Genomic DNA, 17,412 nt, shown 5'->3' with positions numbered 1-17,412 from the left:
TATTGTTTACCACCGCCTCACCACATTTCTTTCCTCCCACTCCCTCCTTGACCCTTTTCAGTCTGGCTTCCGTTCTCTCCATTCCACTGAAAATGCCCTCACGAAAGTGAGCAATGACCTCCTTGCTGCCAAATCCAAGGGCCACTACTCCCTGCTCATTCTCCTTGACTTCTCTGCTGCTTTTGACATTGTGGACCACCCTCTCCTGCTGCATATCCTTCACTCTTGGTCTACATGATACTGCTCTCTTCTAGCTGTCCTCCTACCTCTCTGACCAATCCTTCTCTGTCTCCTCTCACACTCCCCCCCCCACAGCCTCTTAAAGTAGGTGTTCACCAAGGTTCTGTTCTTGGACCTCTCCTATTCTCTCTCTATAAGTCCTCCCTAGGTAAACTCATTCGCTCTTTTGACCTCAATTATCATCTTTGTGCCGATGATACACAGATCTACCTTTCCTCACCTGATCTTTCCCCCTCGCTACTGACTCGTATCTCCAACTGTCTCTCTGCTATCTTTTCCTGGATATCCCAGCAACTTATCAAACTTAATATGTCTAAGACTGAGCTGATCGTCTTCCCACCCTCCCACATAACCTCACTTCCCACTATTTATTTATCAATTGATGGCACAACTATCTCATCTAGTCCCAAAGTGCAATGTCTTGGAGTCTTATCAACCCCCGGTACCACTGTACCTACACCTCCATGAAAGTCTGGCAATAATGTCGGACCACACAATGATGCAATCAGGCTAAAGCCTCACCAACTCCACCAAATTACATACAATAGCATGCCGCAACTTGAGAGACGTTCGCTGGCACAAATCATTCCCTCCTAGGTGAATCACCAAAATGCCAGGAGACTCAAAGGAATCTGACACCATCTGTAGACAGGACAACAAGGCCTCCCAACACATACCTCCACGTCCCCACCACCTTACGCTATCCCAATTGGAGAAATATAGAGGCATCTGAAGCAAAGCGGGATTGACAAGCCCAAAATTTAAAAGAGTGACCGACAAGGCAAATGGGCTTAGAATCCAGGAAACCACCTGCTATATACAGAAAAACACATATACTTGTACAAGTAATTATGGAGACTATCACAGAAGGAGGGTGGGGGGAGAGGGGGAAGGAGGACTTGACCCAAGGTAAAAACCTACAAAAAAACCTGCTGGATCTTTTAGTTTTCCCTTGAGACCCCACCTAAAAAGTGATGAGTTGGCTGGAGCACTCAAGTCAACAAACAAACAAAACATCAAGATTCCACACATATATATATCTATCTTCGAAAGGCGCTGAACTTCCATCTTCCCAGAGACTGGATCTTCTGTGAGGAAAGACCTGAAGAAGCTGCAAAAGATTGAAGACTGACCGGAATTGGAATTTAGTGAGAGGGGAACCATCCACATGCATAAGCCATGCTCCCGCAAGAGGAGGGTGGCATCTAATATACAGGGAAGCCAGGTGTACCAGACAAATCCACTCCTTCGGACAGGATCTCAGAGACACCCAGTGACCCCTGCTCATCTGGTCAGTTTTGGATCACCGAGTCCGACAGAGCACGGTGTTGTGAAGGATAATATGAGAGCTCAGGAGCAGGGGAGGAGTGGAACGCGAAGGCGCAACCATCTCGCTGATGCGAAAAGCCCAATGGAAGGCCATCGCAAAAGCCAGTCGGAATAGCGATGTTTTGAAGAGGGACAAACCATTTATCAAACATAATAATAGGTCAGGACCGATGGGACACCGATAATCGTCCTCCGCCAGACGCAAGCGCGACCAACCTCTAAGGGCCTATTGATTCAAAAAGCCCTTAGTAATATCCTTATGCCCCACCAATTGCAAGAAGAAAGAAATGCCAGCAAGCCTCTGGGCAATATAAGCCCATGACTTGCCATCATTAAACAAACTCCAAACAAACTCAAGCATAAGAGCATGCAGCGAGGAACCTGCTGATCTAAGACCCTGCAGGAAAGATTCCCACTGTTGCCACAAAGCCGTTGAGGCAGTCAAGATCCAATGGACCATGTACCGACGTGAAAGACCTTCCATGCTGGCTCGATAATCTGCCAACAATGAGATGGAAAAGGGTCACCCAGTAAGACAGCGGATGGATCTAAAGCTCGAATCTTAACCCAGTCTTGTCTGGACAGAGCGTCAGCAATAGAGTTGTTAACGCCAGGCACATGACGGGCTGTAAAAAGAATGTTAAGCTGCAAAGTGCGCAACACCATGCAGGCTAAGAGAAGCAGCACTGAAAGAGATGAGGATCGCTGGTTGTTGATCGCCTGCACAACACCAAGGTTATCGCAGCAGAACACCATGGACCGGTCACGCAACTGAGCCCCCCACAGCTTGATGGCCACAATGATGGTAAAAAAAGTTCAAGAAGGAGCAAGGAACGCTCCACCCCTCCAGCCACTCCGAGAAGCACCTAGCCCCATTCAGAAAGGCACCAAATCCCGATGAGCCAGCAGCCTGTGAAGAGCTGCAGGCAATCATTGGGCAGGGGAACTGAAGGCCAAATGTGCACCCCATTGAAATCAAATAAAAAGGAATCCCAAACTGCTAGTTCTAACTTTAGCTCCGCCGAGAGACGCAAAAAATGATTAGCTATATAGCAGACTACCCATCACATCCTATTAAAGCAAGAACAGGGAACCCCTATCGCTCCTTGGTGTGGGATTGGTGGAGTCAGCATTTACATCCAATCACTTAGGAGTAATTTCACTTAGGGAACCAGGAGGGGGTTAATTCTGCATAAATTAGTGAAAGGGGAGCTCCCTATGCTGACTGTTGCTTAGATGTGGTTACAAAGTAGCTGAAAGGATAATAAACTATACTAGATACAACTAAGGGAGGACGCCAGAATACAGTGTATCTAACTATAGATACTAATAATTCGAGGAAATATAGCACAAAGACAGACTACATAGACTAATGCATTTCTATTGTTTTTTTTTATAAAATGTCTAAGGCAGCTTTTGAGAGACTATATCTGTAGTTTAAAACAACCAGACTAAAAGCTCCCTAAAATAGGAGTGATTGTTACATCTTACATCATCCAGGAACTGCACTAAAGCCTGAGACTTTATATCTGTCATCAAGGCCGTAACTAGACTTTTCGGTGCCCTGTGCCAGAAAGAACGTTGGCGCCCCCTCCCTATTTTTCAAATAGGGACATAAGACACACCCAACAAAGGACCATGGCCTCATGGGGAAGGGACAGGGAAGAAATAGGGGAGGTTAGGAGATGCTGGGGATAAATAGGGACATAACATAGTGCACCTGAGAGAGGGCGATGGCCTCATGGGGAAGGGCCAGGTCAGAGATAGGGGAGGCCAGGAGATGCTGGGGATAATTGGGACATAATATAGTGCACCTGAGAGAGGGTCATGGCCTCATGGGGAAGGGCCAGGGAAGAGATAGGGGAGGCCAGGAGATGCTGGGGATAAATAGGGACATTATATAATGCACCTTAGAGAGGGCCATGGCCTCATGGGGAAGGGCCAGGGAAGAGATAGGGGAGGCCAGGAGATGCTGGGGATAATAGGGACATAATATAGTGTACCTGAGAGAGGGTCATGGCCTCATGGGGAAGGACCAGAGAAGAGATAGGGGAGGCCAAGAGATGCTGGGGATAAATAGTGACATAATATAGTGCACCTGAGAGAGGGCCATGGCCTCATGGGGAAGGGCCAGGGAAGAGATAGGGGAGGCCAGGAGATGCTGGGGATAAATAGGGACATTATATAGTGCACCTGAGAGAGGGCCATGGCCTCATGGGGAAGGGCCAGGGAAGAGATAGGGGAGGCCAGGAGATGCTGGGGATAAATAGGCACATAATATAGTGCACCTGAGAGAGGGCCATGGCCTCATGGGGAAGGGCCAGGGAAGAGATAGGGGAGGACAGGAGATGCTGGGGATAAATAGGGACATAATATAGTGCACCTGAGAGAGGGCCATGGCCTCATGGGGAAGGGCCAGGGAAGAGATAGGGGAGGCCAGGAGATGCTGGGGATGAAAAAAGAGGAAGCTACAAGTGAGAGTGATAACAAACAGGAAATTGACAGGTGCAAACAGCGCCCCCTGCCCTGCGGTGCCCTGTGTGATGGCACCGGCCACACTACCCTAGTTACGGCCCTGTTTGTCATTGTATTTTGAAGGGAATATACGACAAAGTGCAATCATATGCTCATGAGTATGTATTTCTTGGAGTTTAGCGATGTAATACCACATATGTAATGTTACAGTAAGTTGATGTTATGCAAGTAATTGGTTTTTAATGGTATTTGAAATGACATTACTGTATGAGGATAATATACTCATTGCGTGTTAAATTCAACTTGTGAACCATTCATTGAGTATATATATATATATATATATATATATATATACATTTTGATTTTACTTACCCGAAGGTATCCAAGGAGGGTGTCTAGTTACAATCAGACCTAAGGAGATAGAAAGACAGTTGGTTTGATTTAAGAAATATTATAACTATTCAATATATTCTCATTGAACACCAAAACACTATATAGTAGAGGTAAATATAGGATAACCATATTTCATACTTCATATTTCATGGTTTCTCAGGTGAAACTAACAAATATATATATATATATATATATATATATATATATATATATGAAACAGTATCCTATGCACCTGGCGCTTCCTGATATTTTAATTAGTGTCCAAAAATGTCCATCAACATAGTTCATAAAAGACAATACACTTCTCCTCCGTAAATAAGAGGTGGCAGCTCCTTCCTCAAAATACTGGTATGGACGAGACAGCAAAGTGAATCTGGAAAGTGGGGGAGAGGAAAACGTGCATAATAGTGTAATAAATTAAGTAAAATATGGGTAGACATACATAGGGACGAAACTAGGATATCTGTCACCCGGTGCAAGGCAGCAATTTTGCACCCCCTCCCTTTCCGTACCTGGATTTTGTCCTTGCTCCTCCATAAGGCAGTGCACTACTCAGACGTCCCTGGTATAGTGACTTACATTATTCCACACACCATAATGCCCATTACACATTATGCCACACACTGTAATGTCTATTGCCAAAGTGCCACTTACATATTTGCCCGATACCATTTTATGCCCCACAGTAAGGCTTCTAATTACTTTAAAATTACCTGCTCGTTGCCAGGGGTTCCATGCTTGTTTTTGGGGGTTTCATGCTTGTTGCCAGTGGGTTTCATGCACGATGCCAGGGGTTTCATGCTTGTTGACAGGGGGTTTCATGCTCGTTGCCAGGGGTTTCATGCTCATTGCCAGGGGGTTTCATACTCGTTGCCAAGGGGTTTCATGCTCGTAGCCAGGAGGTTTCATGCTCATTGCCAGGTGGTTTCATGCTCATTGCCAGGAGTTTCATGCTCGTTGCAATGGGGTTTCATGCTCGTTGCAATGGGGTTTCATGCTCGTTGCCATGTGGTTTATGCTCGTTGCCAGGGGGATTCATGCTCGTTGCCATGGGGTTTATGCTCGTTGCCAGGGGGTTTCACGGTAGACGACGCAGCTTTCTGCATCTTCTCCCGGCAGCACCAGTGTTCCCGACACTTCCGGGAACGCTATGTGCATTGCGCTAGCCTAACAGACACTAGAGTTCCAGTAGGACCTCTAGCATCTGTCTTCTCCTCGGCGGTGGCCATTTTTGGATGGCCATTTTCAGCAGAGCCCATGTGTTTGTCCACATGGAATCTGCAGCCCCCAAGTCTCCGCGCACTACAAGACTGCGCGGGGTCTGCAAGGGCTGAGTCAGCCCTCTTTCACCGTCTGCATTCCGGCACCTGGTGCACGTGCGGCCCTGACATACAACAGGTAATCCTTTATGCATGCGTACCAGATATTTTCTTTGACAAGTCTTTTTCTGTGAGTATATTCCTGGTTCCTGTGTGTGGTGTCCCAGTATGCAAAAAATATCCAAATGATTAAATATAAAATATAAATATATAAAAAAATGATTAATAATAAAAAAAAAGGAAAAAGTGCAAGTGTTGCAAATCCAATACTCGGCGAGCTAATCAATATTTAGCCCTCTTTTAGTGGAATAATAGTATAAGGTTGAGAAAAATGGGATGATGATAAAACTAAATTTATTATGGATACAAAATTGGGGAAAATGGGGATAATAAGAGGGACAAAAAATAGGAGATACAGTACTATATCATAAAAGGGAGGAATACATGATGCATAAATGCAATATGAATAAAAAAAATTTATTACAAAATGGATAAGACTTAGCTCTGTAAAAAAGGCACATACAGTGCTCTGCAATACAGTGCTCTGCAATACAGTGCTCTGCAATACAGTCTCTCAGTAAGATAGTCTGTTTGAGTCCATATATTGGTAGGTGGAGGAGGTCCCCTATACTATATAGTATTAAAACCTGGGCGGAGGCACTACTAAATAATTTGGGAACAGGGGGTTACATACATAAATGAATAATTAATTATCTCATGAGAAGACATCAGTGCTGATTTTATTACATGTCACTTGTATGTTAATGACGCTTTTTATTACATTGCCTTAAATGCACCTAGATATGTAATTGCGCAGTAAAGTGCATCTAGATGGTGCTGAAGTATAGAAGGGAAAGTATGGACCAACCAACAAGTACATTTTGCCCTCAAATCCATGTGCTTTCCAGTAAAACAAGGGGCATTGTCACCAATGTAAGTAGGGTTGGATATTAGAAGTGACTGTTTTGCAACCATCAATGTTCCCGGTGTGGTGGAAACAGTTCTTCCATTCAATGCCAGGAGTGCAATGGTTGCCAGCCATCGCGTGCTGGTTTCCAATGCCCACCCGCAGGTGAGGAAACTGGGAAGTGGTGCCCAGAGCACATGTACAAAATTACTACCTCTTCTGTTTAGCCAAGGATACCTTGAGATGGCTACATACCATAGGCGTGTCGCAATGGCGTTACTATTCCGTACACATTCCTAAATATAAGCGCGAATGACATAAGCCCTGTGGGTGCTTTAGCACTTATTACCTTACAGAAACAGAATTTACTGTTCCTCCTTGTTGCACATTTATAAATGAGTAATAATGTCTCCGGTCATTCATGAAATGGTTGTTTAGCAGTGTCCGCATAGAGCGACGGGATAGGAGGGGGAAGGGGAGCTTATGTAACAAGCATTCTTCCAATACACATTAAATAGCATAAATTTCTTAGTCGGGCCACTCACTAATTGCCGGATTACACACGCAAGTCGCTGTGCGCAGCTATTTATAGCACAATAGATGGCCTCATTTCTATAAACAAAAGATTCCTGTTGAAATAACATTTTTATCACTTATTGCTTTTTACACTAATATTTACTTTAGTTCATGTTAAAGCAACATACAGTATGCATAAACTGACTTTATAAGTGCCATAAATTGTGCTTCTTTCTGGACATGAAGTTTAAGCACATAAATGTCTAAAGGTTTCGCTGATGAAATACCAGGGTACATCTGCCCCATTGTACAGGGTGGTCAATGAGTGTGGAAATGCCCTTATAGAAAGGAAATGAGTAAGGAAATATTAACCCAGTGCCTACACATATGGCATGGGAGTGGGGGCAAACTTTTTAGGGTATGTCACCAGAATGGCAGCCATCTTGAAGTCGGACATCTTGGATGCAACTCTAATTGTTTAATTGGGAAGGTAGTCATGTGACATATCACACAAATGCAGATATTAATAAGAAAAACAACGGTGGTCTTCATTTTAACATATCTTTGTTCATTCTCGAGTTTTACCATAAAGTTTATAGGATATGTTGGTAGTGCTGTCCACCATGTTGCAGTGTTAAGGTGATTCTCTTTTCCCATTCCTGATGAACGTTGACCAACATGTTTTGTTAAATCTGAGCACAAGCATTAACAATTCGCTGTTGCAGATGGTAATGATCTTGTATCTTCACAGCATAGACACATTCCTTCAGGTAACCTCACAGAAAGAAATCCAACGCAGTTCAATCTGGGGATCTTGGTGGCCACTGGACTGGACCTCGATGGCCAACTCACCTTTGGGGAAACTACACATTGAGATATTCCCTGACAGGTAGAAATTAGGATATAACCCATCCTCTGATGACAATGAGGGAAACCTCTTGAAACGTCTGCTGTTAATGTTCCATCATTGAAGAATGGTTCCACAATACAGGTACCCCACACACCACACCATACCAACTGTTTTACCGAGGCTACAACCCTACAAAGAAATTTGCCTCATCACTTCGTTTTATCTGCAGGAAAGAGACGACAGAAGCCTAGATATGTTGGAGAGAGACAGGTGGTCTCTTTACTGAGAGTACTATAGTTCTTGCAAGATGGGACCTACAGAGAGTTCTGTATTACAGACAGAGGGGCCTATGCATGCACATCTGCGGTGGTGAATTGTTACTTATCACTATAGATCGCATCAGTTTGATGCAATCTACAGCTTAGGTAAGTAGCAATTCACGTATACTTACCTATCCTGCGATGCGATCCGGTATCCATGGCTCCAGCGATGCAGTCTTCTCCTCCATTCCTCGGCTTCCGGTACAGTTGTCCCCTTCTGCGCATGCACTGGGTCACCTGACCGTGGCATTTGGGGCTGTGCGAGGGAGGAGTTAGAGGTAGCGGGCAGTGCGAGGCGGGAGCAGGGAGAAGTGGGAAGTGTGAGGAGGCAGCGGGCACTGTAGAGGTGAGCGGTTTAGTTTTACTGCTCATCTCTAGTTAAGAGGTGGTGACCGGGCATATGCATATGTTGGGTCACACCTTACAGTGGGGGGCACAGGGAGTTAATAGATGGTGACCCGGCATATGCATATAGCAGCGGCGGGGCAGAGGGAGGGGCCACTGTGGCAGCAGGCAGCCAAGAGGAGGTGACCCGACCTTGGGCTCCTCTGACTGTCTGCTGTAGCTGTAGAGCAGGGAGAAGGCGGGGAGACAGCTGTTTTCTTTAACGCCATCCTGAGATGGCAAATGCATTTGTAGAAGCGAAACGGAAAGCCGACCTTTCCGTACTTCTATGAATCGCTCTCCCCACTAGTGTATGGGGAAGCGATCCTGACACAAAACTGGGGCTCTGAGGGGAACTCTGAGATTTCTCCACGGTAAGCCCTTCTGTGAATATGAGGGAGCAGTGAGATGCCCTGTTATCAGTCACTGATAAAGGGCTTTTTACTGCTCCATGAGTAGGCTCCAGAGAGGGAGAGAGATTCATAGACAAACGCATGGGGGGTTTCCGTCTGCCTGGAAACCCCCCTCCCCAGCACACACCATGACCACAACAGAAATAGTAATATAATACAATGTTACTAGTGCTGCATGTTCTTCTCAGTATCGCAAATGAAATGATTAGCACCACCTGTGAATCTTTTAATGTGTCAGCCAGTAATAAATATACCTGTGCACCAACTAGGAGAAGTGGAAAACATGCACTGTTAGAGGTGCACTGCTATAGACCATCAATAGGGTTAATTATTAATACTGTATAATAATAGACTACCCAGTGCATAAGGAGAATAGTAGGTACATATATGTCCAGGGCAGTGCTAGGTTCTTCTGCTGCTCCCCCAGACTCCCGGACTTGCTCCCATGCTCTGCAATGATGGCCACATCTGAAAAAATATATTCTACTCAGACAGAATGGACCTACTGCCGCATTTAATGGTGTGCTGTGATCGCTGGTCCTGTATATGCTGGAATTATGCAATACAATATACTTTGTATGTAACATATTAAAGCTGGATAAGTGCTAATTATGTCCTCTTCATGGACTGGCCACACTCACTCTAAAATCAGGCATTTGGAAACCCCCCTCTAGAAATCCTGCATTTGCCACTGAGATTGGCTGGGGAAGGAATCCGAGCTATACCACAACTGGGTCATAATTTGTGCAGCCAGTATAGAACACTAATAAGCTACCCACTGTGTGACCAAGCTGTGAGGTAGTGCCCAGAATGGGGTCTGTATGTCTGTTAGTTTTAAGTACATTTTGCCTGATTCAGAGCCAGACACAATTAGCGCTCGCTCGTCCTGAAAATAGGGGTGGCTATTCAAATGAACCGTTCGCTGTTTGCGGTCTTTTCACGCCTATACGTCTGAACGAGCGTACAAAACTTGCGGACATTTTTTGGGAAATTACGCCCCCTGGCCGCTCGCATCCTACGTCATGTCCGCTATTTATTAGATTAATCGAGTACATCGAACAGGGTATGAGCTGCTCGCTATTCTTGTGGTTGGTTTTTGCTACCACAATCTTGCGAGCAGTTCTGGCTATAAAATAACCCAGTGACGTGGTCAATGACGCTGCTGTATTAATTATGCACACCCATGAAACGCCCATTTTGACCTTTAAGCACGCCTGCGATCGGATCTCCACTCCCCGTTTTCAAGCACCTTCCCCTGTTACCACCCACATACGCCTCCTCCTGTCACTCATATTATCAGGCATTCGCTACTTTGCGAGCACATGAATTTCGGCCGCACTGACTGGTTCGCGCATGCGTATAACGATCTGTATGCATGTCAGTTGGCCAAACATCGCTCGGAGCAAACGAGCTGCCGCTTACGAGTGGCTCTGAATCAGGCCCATTGTTGCTTTCAAACAAAGCACTTCTATGTGCAAAGAAAACAAATGGATTAATACATAAAATGAAAAAATATGAGAAGTAGAAAATTCCTGCAAAGCAAACAACAAAAATGCGCAATTGCGAGAGGCACCACATCGCATCTGTTTAACCCTTTCTTTGTTCTGCTGTCAGACCCCAGTCGGCATGGAGACGGCCTTTTTTGCATGTTTCTTGGTATCGGTGTGACGCTTTTTATATTTGTGACGTTGCAGTAAAAGCAGTAGATAAAGACTGGGCCCTTTCATCCTCCCTTATCAGGGTTGGGATCACAGAGAGACGCCTTTATTTGGGATAGTGAAACATTGTGCAGTGCAGAATACACAAATAGGGTGATTTATAGCTTCACATTCATACTCTCACCACCATAAAATCCCTTTATACGACAGGTGGTAGTCTGAATTTCCCTAAAATCGCTAAGCGATTGCGATGCCCTTATATTGCCGCTGGACTGAAAGGGGTTATTTACATGTATTTTTGTTTTTATGATACACAGAGCATTCAGGATTGACTTGGACTGGCCCCAGCATTTGTTGCTGTAAGATCCTTATCACTCGCATTGTTTCAGGGTGTGCAGGCAACGGGGAACTGCAGAACGCTACTTTGCCAAGAGACAACATGGAGGGAGAGGAACAGAGAACGGGCATAAGCCAGGATGGAGGTGAAGAGACTAATAAGAGGGATTAGAAACAGAACCCATTGGAGAGTGGGGCTAGCATGTGGAATTGGAGGCTTATGGAGTGCAATAACTGGGCTCCTACTCAGATAGTGGAGTGAAGAAGCTAAATGACTTGCAGTCTTGGATTAAAATGTATTAAAGAGATTGGAAGATCCGCGCTAATTGGTTATACAGTATGTGTGTTGCTTGCAATTGTAGATACAAATGGATAAACCCCACAAAATGTTAATTTATTTTATTAATAGAATTGATGGGATTGGTTCTTGGAGTCACAGTGCTCCCTATGCAGCTAAATACAAGTTAATGGATTAATGTTCCTGAATAGTCCCAAAGTTAATTAATACCCTGACCGGGATTTTATCTTTAGATCTGAAGTACCCTAACATGGTGAAGTATAACAGTTATTAGATTCCCTGATCGGGTGTAAGTCTAAATGAGTCAGGTTACACAACAAGCCAACTTGTTGGAAGTTGGCTTGTTGTGTAACCTAACCTGATCACTGCTCGGACAGGACACACAGTGGATACCCGGAACTGCATCCTGTCACCATAGAGGGGCGAATTGGACACCACAACCAAGATGAAGTTTATTCAACTCCCTGAGGAGTAGCGGCCGATACGCATCGGAGCTCATTGACTACACAACCAGGATTATATACATCATCCCCACAAAGTCTCCTCGCTCCAGCGAGTCAAGTGACCGGCTCCCGGAGCGTGAATACCGAGGACCGCGCAATATCGCGAGAGCACGGCACCTCAGAAGGAACGCGACGGACCGGTGAGTATATCAACATCCAGTCTTCTAGCTCTGGTGAGTTGAGCGACCGGATCCCGGAGCGTGAACACCAAGGACTGCACAATCTCGCAAGAGCGCGGGACTTCGGAAGAACACGACGGACCGGTGAGTACAGCAACCCAGAGACTTAGCAGACAGAGGGACGTCTGCTAGGATGCTAAGAACAGAGGACAATCCTATCGCTCACCAGGAGGTGAGCGCTACACTGGGTAAGTTGTGCACCTGGCAGGACACGGGACGCCGCTCCACCAGACACAACCCCCAGCAACTTCCCCCCCACGCTTCTAAATGGAACAATTCTCCAATATTCTACATCTATTTTAACCAGCATAACAGCTGACTCATTTAGACTTACACCCGATCAGGGAATCTAATAACTGTTATACTTCACCCAGTTAGGGTACTTCAGATCTAAAGATAAAATCCCGGTCAGGGTATTAATTAACTTTGGGACTATTCAGGAACATTAATCCATTAACTTGTATTTAGCTGCATAGGGAGCACTGTGACTCCAAGAACCAATCCCATCAATTCTATTAATAAAATAAATTAACATTTTGTGGGGTTTATCCATTTGTATCTACAATTGCAAGCAACACACATACTGTATAACCAATTAGCGCGGATCTTCCAATCTCTTTAATAAGTCTCCAAAAAATAGGGATAGGGACCCTATATAGATCCAGCAGCTGCTATACGAATCCACAATCTCGAGAGCGCTTGCCCCTACAATAATTAGTTGGATTAAAATGTATTGTTATTTATATTGTAACCCCCTCTTTTACCCTCTCTAAAGTAACCAGGTTACTAAGGGCTCTATTTATTATCATTATTTTTACTAAAATAAAGTGAAAAGGGTGTTCACCTAAAGTTGCTAAAGGGCAATTGGAGTAGAATTTGTAAAATTCTACTCCAACCCCTAAGTATCACTTATTTTTAGTAATCAGATCACATTTCCCGTAATTGTAATGGGAAATGTGATCTGCCTGGTAGTTACCAAAAAAAAATTGTGAAAAAATACCGGGGAAAACCCTGTGATAATAACGCCACCTGGAGGTGGCGTTATCCGGGGTCTCCCCCAGTTACCGGACTCCTGCTCTGCTCTAACAGGCAGAGTAGAGCCCGGGGCCAACCCCAGTGATCAGCTGTGTAGTCTAAACAGACCACATGCTGATCTCTGCTAAACAGACCACACGCTGATCACTGCAACACACCACATGCTGATCACTGCTACACACACCACACACTGATCACTGCTACACACACCACACGCTGATCACTGCTACACACACCACACACTGATCACTGCTACACACACCACACGCTGATCTCTGCTACACACACCACACGCTGATCTCTGCTACACAGACCACCCGCTGATCACTGCTACACAGACCACCCGCTGATCACTGCTACACACACCACACGCTGATCTCTGCTACACACACCACACGCTGATCACTGCTACACAGACCACACGCTGATCACTGCTACACACACCACACGCTGATCACTGCTACACACACCACACGCTGATCACTGCTACACACACCACACGCTGATCACTGCTACACACACCACACGCTGATCACTGCTACACACACCACACGCTGATCTCTGCTACACACACCACACGCTGATCACTGCTACACAGACCACACGCTGATCACTGCTACACACACCACACGCTGATCACTGCTACACACACCACACGCTGATCACTGCTACACACACCACACGCTGATCACTGCTACACACACCACACGCTGATCACTGCTACACACACCACACGCTGATCACTGCTACACAGACAACACACGCTGATCACTGCTACACACCACACGCTGATCACTGCTACACACACCACACACTGATCACTGCTACACACACCACACGCTGATCACTGCTACACACACCACACGCTGATCACTGCTACACACACCACACGCTGATCACTGCTACACACCACACGCTGATCACTGCTACACACCACACACGCTGATCACTGCTACACACACCACACGCTGATCACTGCTACACACACCACACGCTGATCACTGCTACACACACCACACGCTGATCACTGCTACACACACCACACACTGATCACTGCTACACACACCACACGCTGATCTCTGCTACACACACCACACGCTGATCACTGCTACACACACCACACGCTGATCTCTGCTACACACACCACACGCTGATCTCTGCTACACACACCACACGCTGATCACTGCTACACACACCACACGCTGATCACTGCTACACACACCACACGCTGATCACTGCTACACAGACCACACGCTGATCACTGCTACACACACCACACGCTGATCACTGCTACACACACACCACACGCTGATCACTAATACACAGACCACACGCTGATCACTGCTACACACACCACACGCTGATCACTGCTACACACACCACACGCTGATCACTGCCACACACCACACGCTGATCACTTTAAAAAAAAATAAAAAATAGTAAAATAAATAAATAACTTACCTGAGTCTAGGGACCGGAGATTGGAACTTCGGTGATCTCCTCCCTCCAGTCAGCTGGTTTCACATCCTGCACTGGGACCCGGTCATCAGGTGACTGGGTCCCAGTGCAGGACGGGATGTCAGCTGTCCAGAGCCATGGAGTACATCACCGGTGCCCCGATAACTGCAGGTAAGTACAATTAAGTGAGGGGGGGTCGCGATCGTGGGGGGCGGGGCTTAACGGTGGCCGGTTGGCGCATGCACCATGATATGTTTGTGGAGGGGATTCGCAGGGACAGAGCTGTATCGCAAGCTCTGTCCCTGCAAGGGATTTTTAGTAAATCCCTGTGATATTGGCTGAATTCACAATGCAAATTCAGTCGGTAATATCACACTACAATCTGCATTCAAAATGCGGATTGTAGTAATAGAACCCAAACTCCCTTGTAATATTTTCCCACTAAGTAGTACACATACTATTGAATTAGTGCCTCCACCCAAGTAATAGTAGTCAATTAGGGCCTACTTGGGAAACCCCTTTAAATGTTATAGTATGTATAACTGGTTTAGTATTTCTCATTAGTCTATGTACACATAAATCTCATTTTGCATAGTAAAGCAATTACCAGTAGTATAAAACATTGGATATAGTACTTATTTCCCCACTTATGATCAAACAAGTAACCACTCCATTTGTTACAGAAATAAAACCTGTTTATATTAATGGTTAAATACATATGGAGCTTAATATACAGTTACATTCCATACCTTGAATTACCAGTAAATATGTTACATACAATAAGATGAATTCATATACAAATATATTCCTACAGGATATTACAACAACACTTTTAGTAACATACAATATATCACATTTTCTTCCTCTGCGTTAGTGGGATAAAGTGCCCACAGGAAATATTCATTTAGCTGCGAAATAATAACAACTATACAGAGTAACTTACAATTTTTTGAGGCGCCGTCATCCATATTGGATTCTGGCAGATTATGGATGTTTTACTCTTAAATATACATTAACAGCATATGTATGTTGTACAGAGACATGTTATCAAAACTCTTTCCTACTAATCATGTAGTTAGAACTCAGGCAATTTTATATGACAGATGGTTCATTTTATATATCCCCAGTGTCACACATTATAATAACTAGTCTCTGTGAGTATCCTATGGCTGGTTAGTAGTCTGCTAGGGTCAGTCTGCTGATACACAGTGTTACTTGGTGCTCCCATCAGATTTAGTGATTGCCTCAGCACAGTTTTGAAAAATTTATACTCAGTAAATTACCACTACTGCTATATTAAGAGCAACTTCTATAAAGGAAGTTAGGAATGTATTGAGAATCTATGTTGGCCTCCCCCCTTCTCACAAATAGTTACCTTAGACTTTATTGCATCCCAATTTAGTGTGTGTTGAGCTTTTGGGGAGTGGTCCCAATCAGTGAGCATAGAGACACATGTTTGTAACTATAGTTATTACTGCTCACTAAGGCTGCATAGCCGGTGGCTGCCATAGTCCGTGTTATGATTCAAAGTGTTAGATTATAAGTGTAATTACAATTTGATAAGTAAGTCAGAGTTACGCCGGAGGAAAACTGAGGGAAAACAAACTCAAAACTAGACCACTTTCTGACCAACAACAAGCAACATACTTATGTGAATTAACAAAATCACCATCTTCTGCTGTATCCAGGCAACTACTTACTGCACTCACTGCTTGGACATTGCAAGCACTTCCCTATCTGTGAGCTGCTCTTGTTGATTGATCTTTGATGATCATAACACTTCGGACTGGATCAGCTCAGGTACATTGTAATTTTGACCTCATACTACATGAATTCAATTTTTATTGCCTTTTCCAATTGCGTCACATCTGTCCACTTTAATCATTTGTTTAATAACTAATTCCTGCACCCACTACTCACATACCTCTCCTTTATATATCACTTTTGGAGCTGCGCTCAAATTGTAAAAAAATACCGGGGGAAGCCCTGTGATAATAACGCCACATGGTGGTGGCGTTATCCAGGGCCTCCCCCGGTTATCGGGCTCCCACTCTGCTCTAACGGGGAGAGCAGAGGCGGGAGCCGGTACCAGTAATCAGCTGTGTGGTCTAAGCAGACCGCAAGCTGATTACTGTAAAAAAAAGAAAAAAAATTTAACATTTTTTTTTTACTTACCTAAATCCAGGGACCGGTGATCGGGCCTCCGGTGATGGCTCCTCTCCGGTCAGCAGGTCTCCCATAGTACACTGGGGCCCGGGTCATCAGGTGATCGGGCCTCAGTTCAGTATGGGAGATCACCTGATCGGGAAGCCCGGAGAACATCACCGGAGGCCAGTAGGATGCAGGTAAGTGTAATGAAGGTAGGGGGGGTCGCGGTCACGGGGGGCAGGGCATAGCGCCAGGGGCGGGGCTTAGCATTGGTGGGGGGGTAGTAGCGGTGGTCAGTTGGCGCATGCGCGGGCTCTTAGTCTTGGTATTTTTTCCGAAAATACCGCGCCAAGAGTGCGGATGGGATCCGCAGGGACAGAGCATTATCGCAAATAGTAAATCCCTGTGATATTGCCTGAATTCGCAATGCGAATTCACTCGGTAATATCACACTACAATCCGCATTCAATATGCGGATTGTAGTAAATAGAGCCCACTGTCTCTACATCACACTGTCCCTACATCACACTGTCCCTACATCACACTGTCCCTACATCACACTGTCTCTACATCACACTGTCCCTACATCACACTGTCTCTACATCACGCTGTCCCTACATCACACTGTCCCTACATCACACTGTCTCTACA

Source organism: Taudactylus pleione, unplaced genomic scaffold, assembly GCF_031769625.1.
Source record: "Taudactylus pleione unplaced genomic scaffold, aTauple2 ptg000383l, whole genome shotgun sequence".
In the NCBI taxonomy this organism is placed as follows: domain Eukaryota; kingdom Metazoa; phylum Chordata; class Amphibia; order Anura; family Myobatrachidae; genus Taudactylus; species Taudactylus pleione.
This window is presented reverse-complemented; position numbering follows the sequence as displayed.